The 10,015-nt window shown below is 46.0% G+C and overlaps 1 protein-coding gene across 1 annotated transcript in view; it reads right to left on the reverse strand.

Annotated features, from left to right (window-relative positions):
* The window catches only part of BBX (BBX high mobility group box domain containing), a 275,103-nt gene extending 265,514 nt beyond the window's left edge, over positions 1-9,589 (reverse strand). The window contains exons 1-2 of the mRNA XM_040980525.1: positions 9,459-9,589; positions 6,131-6,203 (exon numbers count right to left, since the gene is read on the reverse strand). The gene's annotated coding sequence lies outside the window, so the exon portion shown is untranslated. The remainder of the gene's footprint in view (positions 1-6,130; positions 6,204-9,458) is intronic.
* Positions 9,590-10,015: the final 426 nt, after the last annotated feature.

Here is a 10,015-nt window from a genome sequence, read left to right on the forward strand (position 1 = left end):
TGTGATTAGGTTCCCTGTGGCACAAGCAGCAGAGGGTGGCACAAGCAGCAGAGGATGGCACAAGTGCTTGGAACCCTTGAACCCACATGGGAGACCTGAAAGAATCTCCGAATTCCTGGTTTCTAACCATCCCAGCTCCAGCAAGTGTGGCCATTTGGGGGGTGAGCCAGCAAATCAAAGATTGCTCCCTTTTCTCTGTCTCTTCTTCTTTATGCTTCTCTGTATTTCAAATAAAAATAAATAAAGGTAAATTGTGAAGACAGCACATATTACATAACATTCCAAGGTAGAGGTAGAATAATACCTCATAATCAATCAATAAATAAATATTACTATTTCTAGAGCGAATTATGCAAATATTCTCTCAAAATGAGTTTGAGAACTAATTCAAACAGTTCCAGGACAGTCTGAGTTAATTTGTTTTTTCTTTTAAGATTTACTTGTTTGTACTTGAAAGAGTTAGCATTATGTGGTGAAGGGGAGACAGAGAGTAAAAATCCATCAGCTGGTTTACTCTCCAAATGGCCACAGTGAACAGCACAGGGCCAGTATGGGGCCGGCAGCCAAGATCTTGTTTCCCATCTCCCACATGAGTGCAGAGGTCCAAGACCTTAATCCTCCTCCTCTGCTTTCCCAGGCTGTTAGCAACAAGCTGGACTAGAAGTGACATCCACATGGGATGCTGGTGCAGCAGGTGGAGGGTTAGCACACGGCACCAGCACGCCGGCCCCATCAGATGATGTTTTACTATTCAGTGAGTTTTAATGCCAAACTTCTGGAGAAAAAAACTTTTGATCTTTCAGAACTATTTAGATGAAGGGCTACGAATCTATTTCCAGTATCTTTACACATTAAAGTACAAAGGCATTTTCAAAATACAGAGCTGTTTACTTCATCAGAGATCAAAAAGTATAGCAGATTAAAATTTAGCTGAGGGAGTAGATGTACCTAGTAACAACAGCTTTAAAAATTAGGAAATGCAAAAGTTTCTTAACTTGCATTTTTTCAAATAAATTAAATGCTTATTGCGCACTTAAAATCTTTTCTATGATAGAGGTAAGTGTATTTAAGTCCAACGTTAGCGTTGTTAACTCGCAAGTCTATAGTCCTCTGCACCTAATCACACTTGACTCCATGTTGCATTGACTAACGTCGGGTTTTCACAGTGTTTGAAATTTCAGGGATGTCTGTTGAACGGGTATTTCCCATTCATCTTCTCTTTAGCTTATTCCTCGTTTTTATTTAAGTGCCAATTTGGTGAAATACCATTTGTTAAGCACTACACATGTAACGTTTTCAACCTTCACATCTTGACACCTGGTAAATATAAATCAGTCATGGGTGCCCCAAAGTGTAAGACAATTAAACCACTACACTTTATAATCTACCTGTGTATGTGAGTATATTCAAGATTTTCATTAGGATATCATGCTCACTTGCTTTTTTAATTGGAAAATCATAACAACCCTTATGTAAACATGCAAACATGTCTTAGTGGAATAGCTGGGAATTGAAGACATTCTAGTATATAGCAGAAAGTCCTCAGGCTATTAACCAACCACCCTGAAACCTGGAAAGAGCAGTTCCCTATCCCACACCATTTAGTACAACTTCTGTATTAGTTCTTGACTTTTTATCTCAGGAACATATATAACTGTTGGTTTAATTAATTAACCAATACTTTAAAATATTTTTAATTTTTCTGAGATTTCATAAAATCCAATTTATTTGTACTTTTACTTTGTATGCTATCTAACCTCCCCATCTTCTTAAGTTATTTTTCTACTTGAATTGATGTAGGAGGACATTGTGCCCCTAGAAGGTGAGCAAGCACAGGATTGCAGTTGATTGGATAATATTGACATGAGAACAACCAAATGGCTGCCTTTTGTATACCTGACTGGATATCACTTGTATAAGAACAATTGAGTGGACATTATGTGTGTGATAACACTTGGTGGAATATACAAGACAAAAGGAGTTCCAAACAAAAGTATAGAAACTGTTACTGGGTTTTGCTGAAGAGCTCAATACTTCCTCCCTTATCCCATAAGACCCTCAGTGTATAAAGTTTGATGTCACTAATAAACTTCGGCTTTGACCATCAGTCAGGGTCCATGCGTGTTATTATCGGCTCCGTGCACCAAGTCCATCACTGCAGAATGGCGACAAATTGACTCACATATTTTAACTTACTGAGTTTACATTTTGGTAACTGTGTGAATGCTTCATAGTACATATTTAAAGATTTGTTTTACTTTTTTTATTGGAATGTCAGATACACAGAGAGGAAGATCTTCCATCCAATGATTCACTCCCCAAGTGGCTGCAATGGCCGGAGCTGCACTGATCCAAAACCAGGAGCCAGGAACCTCTTTCAGGTCTCCCAAATGGGTGCAGTGTTCCAAGGTTTTGGGCCGTCCTCGACTGCTTTCCCAGGCCACAAGCAGGGAGCTGGATGGGAGGGGGGGCACCGAGATTAGAACCGGTGCCCTTACGGGATCCTGGCACATGCAAGGTGAGGACTTTAGCCGCTAGGCAATCACGCCAGGCCCTCAAGGTGTATATTGAATAAGTCTTTCATTCCCTCAATTTCTCATCTTCTCTCCATATTTTTACTTCTAGATAACATTCTTTATAGGTTAGTGCTTTATTGCACTCTCTCATGTGATTGCACTTATTCCAATTTTCATCATATCTTTTATCTTTAAAAGAAAAAACTTCATTAATAAATTAGAATTTCTGAATATATCTCTAGTTTTAAAATAATCAACAGCATATAAGCGTTTCAACAAACTAATTTCCCTCTAAAAGGTAACATGACCACATACAATTGCTAAAATAAAGTTGTTCTCAAAACTTTCCTCACATGTGACCTACAATATAGAAATAACTGCAATTTGGCACAGTATACAACAACCGTTGTTGAGGTAGTACAAACTCACGTACTGAATCAGTCAGTCTCCCAACTAGGAGAAGCTAGGTAGTTCCTTCTACCTTCAGAGCAGTGTTTAAGGTGAACTTGAGGACCGCCAGCAACTGACAGACTTACCTACGGGCACACAACAGCAGTGCAGCATGGAGATCACAGTATTTCTATGGAAGTTGGGATTTTTCATTTCCTTAACAGAAGAAGGAATCTGACTAACAATATAGGAAAGATACCACTTAGACTTATTTTAAAAGACGTCTTTGTGGTAAAATAAGAAAAAAAAAAAAAAGCAAGATGGATGAAAAGCATTTTCTTATGGTTAAGTATCAAAAACTTTGGGATGGCAAACTGACAGACACAATATGTCAAAATTAAATGATAAAGTACACTATTTAAATATCTTTACACTATTTAAATATCATGGTTGTAAACATTTTCTACACTTTCAGAAAACACAAATAATTTAATACAGCAGAAACAGGCAAATTTGGAGCAAGGATTTTTTTTAATGAAGTTGAGCTGTGAAATGTTGGTTAAAGCTCTCTGGAGCAGTGCTTAAGATGCCCCTTGGGACACCCCTCCCCTATCAGGGCTACTGCTAACAAGCACCGTGGGTGGTAGGCAATGAGGACTCAGGTAGCATGGGAGACCCAGAGCACATTCCCAGCTAGCTCAGGCCTCAGCCTGGCTGGGCACTAGCTGCTGCAGGCACTTGGAGAGTGAACCAATGATTCTCTGTCTTTCCTCTCTCTCTCCCTTTCAAATAAATATATTTAAATTTCAAGTACAAAACAAATTCTTTTTTATAACAAGATGCTCTCTAAACTACAGTGTTTTCCCATGCTCTTTGTGTAAAAAATTAAAATAAACATATTTAATATACTGGTTAATGAGTAATACTTCGAAAATTTTTTTTTAATTTCATGAATACCATGATTCTGTTGTTTCAGTCTGTGATTTGTGTTTTCATGACTTGGATCACATATTTTCAGACCTTTTGTTCCTTTTATTTTTCACTATATATGCAAAATTTAACCCACTACAAAATTAGTTATAGCATTGACAACCATACGTATATACATGCAATCCAGCTTTCACTCAAAGCTGCATTCTGAATACTGTGTGCAAACAAATTTTCTCTGTTCCAATGGATTCAGTGAAACGATCAGGTATATAGGGTCAAAGACCCTTTATATACTCTTTTCAAATTGCATTAAAAGCAGAACTGTCTCAAGAAACTCGCAAAGCTGATATTTAAAAAAAAAAGTGGATACAACGATCAAAATGGATTATATTTTAAGCCTCAAAACTAAAAAGTTTTAAAAATATGTAAGTCTAGTGGAAGATTCATCCTAAAACCATGACAAGCACCTTTAAAGATCTACCCCCTTGGAACCAGCAGATAGCCACCTTTCCAGCAGCTAAAACTAAATTTGAAACACAAATTAAGGCTTCACTTTCAGAACTTAATAGAGATATGCAGAACAACAAAATGAGAAGTTTGGAAACTCAGTGTGAGAAAAACAAAAAGTTCTGTAAATTCTTATTTCAATAGATAAGCCTCCAATCTGAAACACTTTAGATGTAAATAACTGATAATTCACTACCAAGATAACTTTTCAAAATCATGATTATAAGTCTTCTACTATCAAGACAATTTCAGAGAACAAGAATGCTCTTAAAAAACATTATTTTAATGATGCAGTTAATTGATATTTCAAAGAAATATCCTGGTTTGTAAAAATCACTTTTATTCTGGACATTACTGATATCATATTAATTTGTGAATCAGTTAAAAATATTTCCACAGAGAAAAAATAAGTTTGCTGCAGTGAATAAAATAAGGTGCCTCACATGTATAAATATCGTGTTCTTTAGTAATCAGGAATGCATTTTGAATACTCTTGCCATATGTTCAAAAAATGAAAAAACTGCTGCAAACAAGCTGTAAGACGCAGAAAACCACATATTCTGGTATGCACTAAATTCTCCTTACAGGATCATCTCACCCTGACCACTCCAACTAGCCTCTTTCGACATGTATGATACCTCCAACAGTAACACAATATTTGCAGTCCACAAAAAAATGTTATGTTAGACACAGAACTTGCACTATATACATCCCCACGTCCTTAGTATCATCAATGTGTATTTTGTTACCTGATGCAGACTACCACAAAGGTCTGGTCTTCAAACTCAAATTCTTCTTAATATAAGACAAGATTTTGTTAATAAACATGATATCCCCAAAGGCCACAAAACAGTAACAGGCAAGATCCCTGTATTTTTTTTTTTCACAGAAAAGTGGACTGAGGTTCATTTTCATTCACAAAACATAATCACTAAATGCACTAGGACATTTAACTGCACCACAATTCACACAGTATAAACAACTAGTTCGGTTTGTTGTCTTTTTCTTTCTTTCTTTCTTTCTTTTCTTTTAATATCAGCACCTCAGAATACCTCAAATGCTCTCTCACCATAGGGAGACAAGCTTCTAAGTCAGTTTTCCACAAGTTCAGCTCACCACATGGCTGTCAAAAGCTTTCCATCCCCATCCACACCACTACCTCTCATGAGCAAACTTCGCAGACACTTTCTGTCCTGTACACTTTTTGCACAGTGTTCCTTTTGTGAGGAGCATATATCTGAAACAGGCACTTAGTACAGGTCCAAGTTGCTGTTTACTGTCAATTCAGACTTCTAAAGTGTTGCTAAAGTCTCTAAATACTTAAATTTTGATGGCTACTCTGATCAACTTTGCATCAAACTATTACACCAAACATCATAGTTATTCAAGAAAGGCTGGAAAGAGAGTAAGCAAATTCTCCAATATTATAATAACAGAGGCCTTCTGCTCAAAGGTTTCTTGAGTTTTAATAACTCTTTCCGTTCATATAGGGCAGTCTTTCTACAGTACTGTTCACTAGGCCTTCAACTCTGTAAAATTTTATGATCAATTAAAACGCCTATTTGAAAATAAGTTTTCAAATGACACACACTTCCAGGTAAAAGTGAAATGAACATTTAAAATACCTAAAAATAATAACAGCCCACAGCTAAACTCTAAGAAAATTCAGGGAGATAAGCTTTGTGGGGGTCTGAAACCTCAATAGGGCATCCTGTGTGAACCATAGGGATCCTTACGGCATTCACAAGGCTCTCCAACTCCCTTGGAAGAAGAGTTTGCATACTTACCTCAGGAAGGCAAGTGGAAAGTACACTGGGAGGAAGATGAACTGCGGCAAAGCCTTTGTCATCCGACAGTGACCTATGAAGAATCACATAAAGGTACATCTTCAGAACAGCAAGGCTTTACAATAGTAGCATCCCAAGTCCTGTAACACCTCAGAAGGAAGGACACTACAACCGGAGAGTCCAGCTCCCCACCAATCCCTCCGCTGACTCCACCCCCTCCAAGCAAGAACTGTGTGGGCAGGAAAGAAGCTCCCCACATTCAAAGGGCAGAGGCTGGGGGGCAGCCCATCTGGCATTCCAGGGTGTCTCCAACACCCCTGCTTCTCAGTCCCCGGATGCACAAGCAGAAAGTTGATCCCACATCGCGATCATTCATCAACTTGCACAAGTGATCACCAACCCCTAGGACAGATCCGCCAGTCACCAAATCAGAGCGATCAATACGCAGCTCGAGCCTCGCCGAGCCCAGGAGTCAGCGGGAGGTGCCACCACGGCAGCGGGTCCAGGTACCTCGAAGCCCCGAGCCCCGCAAACCTGGGCAGCCACAGCGCTCTCCCAAACGCACTGCCAGGGTCAGCAATCCTGAGATTGGAGATCAGAACCACTCTGAGAAAACACATTCGCCAGAGCCCACGGTGGCAAGTGCTGGGCCACCAGGTCTGCGATGTAGGGGTGGGGGGAGCTGGGAGACCGGGAGGAGGGAAGGGAGCGAGTGATCCCACCCCGGCTTTGTTGCTGGTCACCATCAAGTTTGCATCTTGGTACAAAATGTCGATCTTAAAGGCTGACAAGACAGAGGCACAGGCAGACCGAGAAAGAGAAAGGCAATAGAGTCCATCTTGCTTTGGGGGAGAAGGGGGGGGAGAAAAAAAAATGAAGTGCAAACCCCACACTACGGGCGTAAAAGTCTGCTAAACACCTTTCCACAACGGAGGAGCAACGAGTGGAGTGTCCCCGTGCCGTGCCCGCTCGAACTGGCGGCGATCTGGGCAGAAAACGCCTCCCTGTCCTCCTCCTCTTCCTCCTCCTTCCCCTCCTCCTTCTCCCGTTCCTCCTCCTCCTCCACCTCCTCCTCCTCCCGCGGGCCCGGCGAAGATCCTGCCGCCACTGCCTCTGCCTCCGCTGCCCCCCAGGGAGGCACCGCCGCCGCCCGGCCCGCCGCTGCCATTCCGGGCTTGGACCGCGCGGCGCGGCGCGCGTGGGGCCGGGCGCGGGGTGGCCGCGTGGGGCCGTCCGCGCCGAGGACCCCCGCGCCCCCTGGCCGCCGGCTGGCTACAAAAGTCGCGCGAGCAGAGGTGGCGGCGGCGGCGCGCAGGAGAGGGGGAGCGCGTGGGGCCGGGGAGGGGGCCCACGCCGCGAGTGGGCAGCCCCAGGGGATGGCGAAGCGCGCCCCTCCCCGCGCGGGGAAAGTACCCCGGCGCCCAGTCAGTCAGCCCCGGGAACGACAGCCCGGCGTCCGCGGCGGGGAGACGAGAACTGGACGTGTCATTAGCAGGACAGGCAATGGTTTCAAAGCCCCAGGCCAGTGACCATTAGCAGAGGCAGAGCTCGCTCCGTCCCCATCCCCCACCACCTCCACCCACCTTCCCCTTCGTCGGCCCCCCCCCACCTCCACCCCACCTCGCGAAACTTTTCAACAAGATCCACCTGGACGAATCTGTCCTCAGACAGTTAAAATATTGACTAGACCCTACACACCGGGAAGGGAGGGGAATGCACGCTTTATTTTCCTTTCTACAGAAAGGAAAGCAAAAAATAGCTTCTCTCAGTGTCTCTCCCTCTACCCCCCCCCTCCACTCTGTCGTACATGTTGTGTCTTAGCTTTTTGCATCGTTTCGTTTTACCTTCCTCATTTAGCAGAAATGATCGAGGATAATTCACACACAAACGTGTTCCAGATTCCGGGATTCAGGGTCCTTGTAAAAATTACAGGACTCGGGTTCAGTCTCAGTGACGTTAAGTTTGAGACAATACCCCCCTCCCAGACATTTTTTTAAATAATAAAATTTCTGAGGGTGAGTGAGCGAGACGAGGTGGAGGAGGAGGAGGAGGAGGAAAAGAAACCTCGAGTCTGATTTCTGTAATTTACTAAGCGACCCGAATCGCAGCAAATAACAGTGTAACACGAGTGTGGCTTAGGAGGGCTGAGGAGCTCTTTCTAGACGCATCGACCCCATCCCCGGATAAAGGATCTGCAAGTTTTCTGTCATCGCGACCATGCAATGCCATAACTTACCTTCAGAAACGAGACTTTAAACAGCCAAGGCCTTCCTCCTCCCCTCCACCACCACCACCCCCAGCCTCGCTCTCTCCACCTTAAACTTATTGACACAACATAATCCCACATTCAAGCAAAATCCTGACACAGCCTCCCTCCTCCTCTTCCCCCTCTCTTCCCTCCCGTTCCCTCTCTCTCCCCTCCCTCCCTCCCTCCCTCGCCGCCCCCCCCCCCGTTTCCCTCCCTGTTCTCTCTCTCCCCTTCTCCCTCGCCCTCGTCCCCCCTCTCCCCCTATTCTTCCTCCAGGCTACTCTGGCACTAAAACAGCACTTTCTCCACTCGCCGCGCATTTGGTTTGGGGTGGGGGGTGAGAGGGCACCGAGCAGCGGGGCCGGAACACCCAAATCCCAACTCTGCCGATGAACGAGCCACTGGGCTGCTGCTCCCGGTCACCAACACACACGCAAACGTTCCATAAATCCACGGAGGGCTGCCTCCTCGTACCTTCCTCCCCTGCCGCTGCTCCCCCAGGCCCCACCTCCCCCGGCAGCCGAGCCCAGGCAGGGCTCCACGTACTTTCGCCGGAGATGAAGTTTGGGGCTCCCCGGGCGGCCACGAGCCGCCCGCCGCCGGCGTGAGGGCTCCTGTTGTTGTTTTCCTCCGGCGGCTCCAACCCCGCGCCCCGGCTCCCGTGCCCCTCTCGGGGCGGCGCTGCCTGTGTGCCGAGAGGTGCTGGTTGCAAACGCAGCCTGGCACCGGCTGGCCTACTACTCCCCAGCCCGGCCCCCAGCCTCCCGCTCGCAGGGCACTGCCTCCGCGCCCCCCGCGCCCCGGGCCCCGCCGACGCGGCCGCCGCGACCCTCGCCCCCGACCTCTCCCGACCCAAAGTTTTGGCGGAGGGGGGAAAGTGCCTCGGGCAGCGGGCCGGGCTGGCGGCGGCTCCGGACGCGCGGGGTTCCCTCCGTCTTCCTCAAGTCCACCCTACCGGCTGCTGCCGCTGCTCCTGCCGCGGAGTCCTTGGGGCTGCAGCCCGGCGGCTCGCAAGTGAGTAGGAAAACAGAAAGTGCGGGGCGAGCGCCCGGGGAAGGGCTGGGGATGGGGGGCGCTTACCTAGCGGGCTCGCGGGGCGTGAGGGCGTGTGTGTGGCTCGCCCTCCGCGGCCAGTCAGGGTTTCTCTATGGGAAAGTGGAGAGGAGCTCGCGGAGCCGCTCTGCCTCCGCTTCACTGTACACTGTTCCACATACAGTACATGCAACCCGGAGAGACTGAAAACACTCATTTTATATAAGGCAGCCTGCCATTGGCCCACGCCGAGACGGACGGGTCGCGCAGCCAAACAGAAGGCCCGTTACACCCAAACACACGCACACATACACACATTTTACAGAGACACACAAAGATCATCACATTTTCTATTTTCTAATATTCGGGACCTGTAGACAGCAGGAGAGGACAGGTAGAAAGGCCCAGCAGAGAAGGCTGCAGGGGAACAAGCCTTGGCGGCCTCAAGTTGCAAGGCTTTTAAAGTGGTGTCCTTTTGACTTGCCAGGGTTATGGTAATAAACTACAACTCCACTGGATATGGAAGTGAGGGTTTTTTTTTTTTAATCGTTGCTGTAGGGTACCCCATGGAAGAAGCACGCATTGTGTTATGATTTACAGCCTGA

Source organism: Ochotona curzoniae, unplaced genomic scaffold (genome assembly GCF_017591425.1).
Source record: "Ochotona curzoniae isolate NIBS_2020 unplaced genomic scaffold, NIBS_Ocur_1.0 contig_3498, whole genome shotgun sequence".
NCBI classification, from domain to species: domain Eukaryota; kingdom Metazoa; phylum Chordata; class Mammalia; order Lagomorpha; family Ochotonidae; genus Ochotona; species Ochotona curzoniae.